The sequence below is a fragment of the Sesamum indicum genome, linkage group LG5 (assembly GCF_000512975.1).
Source record: "Sesamum indicum cultivar Zhongzhi No. 13 linkage group LG5, S_indicum_v1.0, whole genome shotgun sequence".
In the NCBI taxonomy this organism is placed as follows: domain Eukaryota; kingdom Viridiplantae; phylum Streptophyta; class Magnoliopsida; order Lamiales; family Pedaliaceae; genus Sesamum; species Sesamum indicum.
This window is the reverse complement of record NC_026149.1, coordinates 5,105,047-5,113,407: the sequence shown is the minus strand read 5'-3', so window position 1 is coordinate 5,113,407 and position 8,361 is coordinate 5,105,047.

The window sequence follows — 8,361 nt, the reverse complement described above, 5'->3', positions numbered from 1 at the left end:
AATTAAATCAAAATTTTTTTATCATATCCGCAGGTCAATATTCGTATCTTAGTAAGAAATATGATTTTTTATTATAATTAATTATTTTGATTAATAGTAAAATAGTAAATAATGATAAATCATAATTATACAATAGTTATTAGTATTATTTCTACGTGTGAGAGCAAAATACTAGCTACATTTAAAACTTGAGAATAATATTTTGGTTTTAGGTAAAATCGTGTCGAAACCACGTGAACAAACCCCACCGTAGAGGGTGACCTACCTCCCCCTGAGTAACACAGCCTCCACTCCGAAGAGAATAGCCCACCTTAGGTGTTCCACCTAAAGAAAAAATGATACAATTAACGCAAGAAGCCTGACTAGCACTGATCCATAATGTGTCCACCGAACGGTTACCTACGCGATAGCTCAATTTGCAACTCATCACCCATGAATTGGGCCCCTACTTCTACTCGTTGAAGTCGAGAATTGTCCTCAACTCTCAAGGGGAATGAGCAGGGACATGAGGAGATGAATAACAGAGTCTCTCAACCCAAAGTCAGCAAAACCCAAGAGCAAAACCCCAACCAATCTCAACAACCCTCAGCGGCCCTACCCTCTAGTGGAGTTGAGGATCCTTAACTTCCCTTAGCCGTAGATCTACCAAGACGTAGCCCTCTATCTTAGTCAGGGCACTTCCAACGAGCAGTAAAGTATCAAAATTTTCAGATAGGGAGATAAATTGTTTCATTTTAAAAAAACACAAGACAGTAAATTAATATTATTTTTTATAATGGAATAATTTATTTATTGTAATATCATAAAAAGGTAAATTACATTAAACTAGAAATTAATATAAAAATAGGATTATCATTTGTAACAATATAGGTAATAGGAAAAAAAGTATTAAGTAGAAAAGGATGGAAAGCAATTCATACATCATACAATTCATACAGATTATTCCACCACTGCCTGTCTGCTTTCATCAGATTTACCCACTGCTCATCCGTCAATGTTTAATTTGCTGGTGATGTTGTCGGAAATTGCTCATATCCCACATCGGGAAATGATAAAGGATTTAGCCCCTATATTATGCTATTAAGACTTTGTTCACTCATACCAAAATAGCGTAGATTGCCATCTTTCTTTGGCATTTTGGCGTTTGTCTTTTCTTTTCTAATGTTTTATTTGTTGTTTGTCAGTGAAGTACAGATTTGGTGGTGTTGTAGGAGGTAGGTTTAATTGATTGAATCTGGTTCCATTTTTTTACTTTTTTTTTTGTACTTTTCAATTATGTGATTTTCGTATTTTATATTTTGCTACTTAATTATTTCATAGTTATTGAAAAAGTGGTATTAATTTTGGTACGACAACAATTGGCGTTGATGTTTACGGTTTTTCTTAGAATTTGATCTTTTATATTAAAAGAGTTTTTTGGATTATTTGGCATCTGTTGTGAGTTATCGAAAAATACTTAAAATTGTAAACAATAAAAATTGTTGTCCACAATAAAATACTTGAAATCTACTTTGTCTATAATAGCTACATCATCCTTTAGGGCGAGAACTGTGGTGGAAAAATCGAGATTTGAAGTGGAAACTTTTGATGGTACGGGTCATTTCGGTATGTGGCAAGGTGAAGTTCTAAACCTTTTATTTCAACGAGTTTTAGACATTGCCATAGAAGAAATAGAACCAGATGACATTGAGTAAAAAGATTGGAAGTCTATTAATCGATTGGCATGTGATACAATTCGCTCATGTCTTTCTTGGGAGAAGCCGCATGCATTCTCTGAGAAACTTGTGCTCATAAATTGTGGACGACATTAGAAGAAAAGATTCTGAAGAAAATGAGACAAAATAAGCTCCACATGAAGATGAGGTTGCTTCGCTTCACTTATGTCTCAAGTACCATAATGAATGAACGTATTACCAATTTTAATACGTTAGTAACAGATTTGATGAATATAGATGAGACTTTCAAAGATGAAAATTTGGCTATATTTCACTTCCTGAGGAGTTTAAGGTTTTTGAGACCACTTTTTTCTGCCGAGGGATGCTTTATCTCTTAATGAAGTATATGCTACTCTGTATGTTTATGAGCTAAGAAAGAAAGACAAACAGAAAAACACAAATGGAGAGGTAGAAGCTTTTGCTATCAGAGTTGTTCTCAAAGTCTTGCTAAAGGAAAAAAAGGGAGATCCAAGTCAAAGCATAAGCCAACAAAAAATGAGTATACCTCTTGTCATGGAATAGGCCATTGCAAGAAAGATTGCTCAAAATTAAAAAAAAATAAGGGAAGACGATAGCAGAATTACATGTGGTTGAGTGTTGTGAGTACTAAAATTTCTCACTAGCTACTTCGTCAATTGGTACTTTTGACATTTAAATATTGAATTCAGTATATAGTCATTAAATTTTTTGAATTTAAAAGAGTTAAAATGTGGAATTGTCTATACAGTAAAATAATATCCCTCTTACTACATATGAAACTGGTTCAGTATGCTCGAAAAATCAAGATGGAGTAACTTAACCTTAACAAGGTATAAAATGAGAGCAAAAGATTGTGTAATGATGATCATTTTTGGTGCACATATGGTGATAAAGGGAATTCAAATAACAAAAATCTATACCACTATTTGAATTATATAATTACTGAAACTGCTGCAACAATAACCAATGTGATTGGGATTCAAAAGGGATCAAGCTATGCCATATACACTTGGGAAATTCAAGTAAAAGATTCTTAAACTCACTCATGTATCAAAGATTATTGAAAGGAGTACAACCCTGCAAATTGAGAACACTTAAGGAATTTTTAATTATGTTCACTCTGGTGTATAGGGATTAACACTATTATCACCTGTGTTGATGATTATTCATGGAAGAGTATGGGTGTTCATGATGAAAACGAATGAAGTGTTCGGAGCATTACCCAGATGAAAAAAGATGATGGAAACTCAAACAAACAAATGATCAGATGTGTCTACACAGACACTAGTGGAGGGTAAAAAAGTTAACCATCTGAGAAGGTTTGGTAAGATAAAGGCATTATCAAACACTTTACTATTAAGCCTATACCACAACAAAATGGAATTACAGAATATACTGATCAGATTTTGTCGGAGAAAATTTAATGTGTTCTATCCGATGATAGGTAGGGTAAAAAATTTTGGGTTAAGGCAACATGTGCACGTCATTTCCTTAATCGTCTATTATCTACTGCTATTAATAAAAAAAAAAAAAAAACACCATTGGAAAATGATTTGAAAAATCTAGTGTAGATTATGATTTCTTACATATTGGCAAAAAGTCCAAACCCATATTCTTTCAAGAAATTGCCACACTCCAATCTCTCTATATTCATCCTATATCTAATATAAATAACCATTTAGGCCTCCCCGTTAAAATAGGAAAAGTCGCGCTGCTAACATTTTACAAACTGATAATAAAATACACTTTTTTATTTTTTTTTATCTGTTTTTTCTTTTTTATTTACTAACTTTCACATTTCTCCCACTATCTATAAATGGTAAAAACTGTCTTTTTGAATATTTATTTAATGTTAATTAATATTTTTTTCCTCTTTCTCCTACTTCAATTATTCTCTTTTAAAATTATTTATTTTTTATCATAATTATTTTCATACTATTATTTTTCTATAATTTTTATTAAATGATATTTAATTATTATAATTTTTTTGTGCATATACATCGAGTATATATGCCACATCCAACTAGCTAGTATTTAATTGTTACTAATTATTTTGTTACTATAGGACAATATATATATACACATATATAATTATTTTGTTACTAATTATTGCTGGTCACAACTTTTAAGTAAATAATATTTTCAATATTAAAATTATGACAATGATTATATTGGCAAAACAAAATCTTTTGTCGCTTAATGTATAATTAGTAGTAATTTTAATATTATCACTTAATTATTTATTGTTAATATTTTCTTTTTTTTATTGTTACCATATACATAATTATTTTCCCTTAATGCATGATATAAAACCAAAAAAAAAACTCGTATACGTCGTATGCCTGAAAGAGTATTCGTGCGTAGAGATGTTAGTATACGTCGTAAACTTGATTTCTGTTCCTATAAATTCACAAATAAATACACCGTTAGTCAACTACAATAATCGTAATAAATATTAAACAATTAATTGAATAAAAGTGTATAAATATATAGTATACATGATAGAGGAAAACATAACTAAAATTTTGTCAAAAAATTGACCAAATATAAGATTTTCAAAACTAAATGGAATAAAATTATAAGACCAAAAATACTAACAACGTAAAGGTAATTTTGCCGATCATAAAATTAGAGGGGAGAATGCAATTTACCCCGTAATATGATAAATGCGCAAAAAAATTCCTATAAAAAATAAAATAGTAAATTATCCCCTATATTTTAAAAAAAGAAGCAAATTACCCCCTATTTGAATTATTAATAAGGAATTTTTTTTACAGAGAATATTTACTCATTTTACATATGGAAGATGACGAGAGTGAAACAGAGCATGTGTAGGAAAAAAGCATGGTCTTCCATATGTTGTGGTGGTGAGGATGCAATGTCCTGATCATCAAAAAGCCCAGTGGTGATGGAGATGAAGGAAATCACATGGGGATGATGGGATGAGGCGCAGCACCTCTGTCTGTCCTGCTACGCTCACTGTCTCTGGAACATTGTAAACAACCACTTAGCAGTTAGCGCCAACTCATGTGGGTCGCTTTGATTTGACTCTCCTTTGGATATTTTTTCGATAAGACCCGATTCGTTATCGAATTATATATTTATATTTAAATTTAAATATTTATGTAATATAATAATATTTTTTAAATTAATTAATATATTCAAATAATATAAAAAAATAAATAAAACATTTACTAAAAATATATTATATATACTTATATTCGTAAGACCCGAATCTACAGACTCGAATCCTGACTTTTGATCTTAATGTTAAAGAAATCAAAAGATACATGAGGGAAAAAACATAACTACCGAAAGGCGGTTTATGAAAAACCATGGTAAGTGGAGTTAAGTATACTTGATTAATTTAAATTTCAAAACTAAATGGCAAATTAATTTTTATTGAAATATCGAAAATGGTGCTCTTACTTAATAATTTAGTATAGATAAATTGACTATGATTGAGCAAATAGTTTGTTTACTTATGTCAATTAGATTTGTCATTTAAAAAAAATCATATTAATTTAAATGGATAAAATATTATTCTAGTGTTTGAATTTGTATTTTGAGTGTTTTGTTTTGGTGTTCTGGAGACAGGGGGAGAAAAATAGAGATAAGTAAGTGTGTGTTAGAGATAAACGGTGTGCTTGGATTTGTATTTTGAGGTAATTTAAAATATTTTAAAAATAAGTTGTGTAGGTTTGACGTTGGGATTTGGATGACAAAAATCACTATTTATTGTCAAATCATATCTCTTTTATATATATTTTTATATATAAATATGTATACATATACATATAAATATTGTATGTTTAATATTGTATTTTTTAGAGATAAAAAAAAGCATTGTTCATTATCAAATCATATATCTTTTATATTATATATATATATATATTATATAAGTGTCAAACAATTTAATTTATTATTCAACCCTCAATAGTAAGACAAATTAGGAGAATATGATCATGAAACTGACAATTGAAGTTATATATATATTTGTAAATTTGCATTTTATGGCTCTTTAGTGGGCCGGGCCGAATTAATAATCCCACCTAGGATAATAGTCATGGACTTATACAGCCAAAGTTCGGGCTTGTGGGATCAGTTCCGGGCCTTGAAGTTTGAGAATAAAAGACCTACTATTACCATTGAAAAAGCAGTAAATTAAAAACTATAAGTTGGAAAAATGTTAAGTAGAAGACTTGCATTTGTTCCTTGGGTGTGGATCTCAAGTCATGGATCGAGCTCAATTTAATTAAATTAAATCAAGCCCAAAACAAAGTTCATAGGCATTAAATTAATATAATTAATTTCACCCCAATTAAGTCCAATAATTTATTTTACCCAATTAAATAAATTTTAATTAAATTATCAAACTCAATAAATTAATCAAATAAATTTAAAGTTGCTAAACTTAAATTTAATTAATTCAATTAATTAATTTTTGGGTCATCCATCAAATAAATTTTTCAAAAAATGATCCAATCATTTATATACTCGAATTAATTTAATCCAATTAAATCAATTCATTTGCTCCAAAATTAATCTCATACTAATTCTATCACTTCCATAGTGATGTGTATGTGGTTCTTTAAGCTCACTCACAGCTAGACTTAGGCTTGTGTCTGACACAATTTATTAATTAAATCTAATTTAATTAATTATTTTTTATTAACCATTCATCATAAATGCCTGTCACCATGGGTGCTACCGTCTTGCAACAGTCCATGATAGAGACTAGGTGAATGTTGACATGAACACCCACAAGCCTTGATTCATGTAAGACGCTCCGTTTAGAGTGTTTTATTTGCCCCACGGGTATGGGAAACTTCCTCATTGCATTGCTTGTTAGTGTTTGAGTAGGTTTATCTTTCTATCTAACTATGTTCAACCCTCGTGCTTGTCCATTTTCAGTGTGCATAAATGACCTACGTCTGTTTTTGATAAAACATAATACTCATGCAATAAGTGCAATACTTAGTGCAAGTCTCTATAAAACTCTTGATGCTCACTCACGAGGTTCTTAACTTGGAACGTTTCAGACCAGCACTTAGAAGTTGGTCTCATAGTTTTCATCTAATGCGCAGCCTAACTACACGGGTTATCCAGTTGTCTGTGTACATTTATTTTGATATTAAATCGTCGTTTAACATAACCAATAAACATAACAAATACATATACCAAGAATGATAATTACTCTATTCATCAAGATAATATTACATTAATAAATATTGCTAAATATTTTTTAAACCGCCAATCCAATTAGCTTTTTGGTTATGTATTCTAACAATCTCCTATTTGACCTAGAGTCCATCACCCATGTCCCTCATACCTCTCTGAGCATGAGTAATCTACAATACATGCTCGTTGTCATGGATGTACCATACTTCTGCCAAAGTAATGCAATCTAACAGCATGTTACCTCTTTTTACCATTGTGCCAAGCAGAGGGTGGTGTCTAAGAATTTTTCTTGAATTTGTGATGAGATTACGGCGTTTTAAACTTGTACCACAACCTAATTGTTATGTTGCAAGATCGCTATTGGCTCAGCCATGCTAAACACCAACCCCAACTATTGGTGTGTTTATTCATCTAAAACCACTTCTTGAGAAACTTTTAAAGTCGCCATACATTCGACTTCCATTGTATATCCTGCTTAGGACCTATTCAAGCCACCACATCACCATTAAGTCTGAATGTACGACTAAGAATCATTCACATATAACTGAAAGCTAGTATAATCGTAGCTTTCCAAAATCAACTCTCTATTGTCGGTCATCAAGAACATTTCTTTAATCCTTATTCTGGTACTAAACAATAATCTTGATAGCTAATATAGTGCGCTTTCACAATATACTCCAAATATCCATTGTTATACTAAAACATACACAATATGGAATTTTTTAAAATGCCTGTTCCAAATCATTTTCTTAAATCAGAATGTTTCAAAAATGTAGTAAAAGATATTATTGAAATTAACTCCTGGAATATATCTATATTTGCGTTTGAGGTAAGGATGTAATTAGGGAAAAATACAAGCAACTTCATTATAATATTGTAAATGAGTAATTATCCTGTATGAAAAAGAAATAGTAATTTATCTCCCTATATTTTTTAAAATACAATAATTTATCTCCCTATATTTTTTAAAATAAAACAATTTACATCCTTAGATAGGAAGGTAAATTGCTTCATTTTAAAAAACATAGGGAGATGAATTGCTATTTTATTTTCATAGGGGAGTAATTTGCTTGTAATTTGCTCATTTGCAAAATCACATGAGGATAAATTATTATTTACCTGATGTAATTATAATATTTAGTTAAATAAATTTACTCTTATAGTATTAGAAAAAGTTTAAAAAACTTCCTATATATTAAGACCCCTTTGACATTTAATAAAGGGTTAATAACACAGAGTCCCTATGAAATATGAAATTATATTTTTTTTTAAAAAAGTTTTGATTTTACACTTACATCCCTTTTGAAAAATCTTTTTTTATACCTAATATCCTTCCATTAGGTTTGTACGAAAATGCTATCGCTAACCCAAAAAAAAAATACATAAATTTTTAATTTTATCCATAAATTGATATTTTTATGTATATTTTTGTACTTATAAAGTGATAAATACAATATATATGTGGAGTGATGTTAAAGCTAGTGTC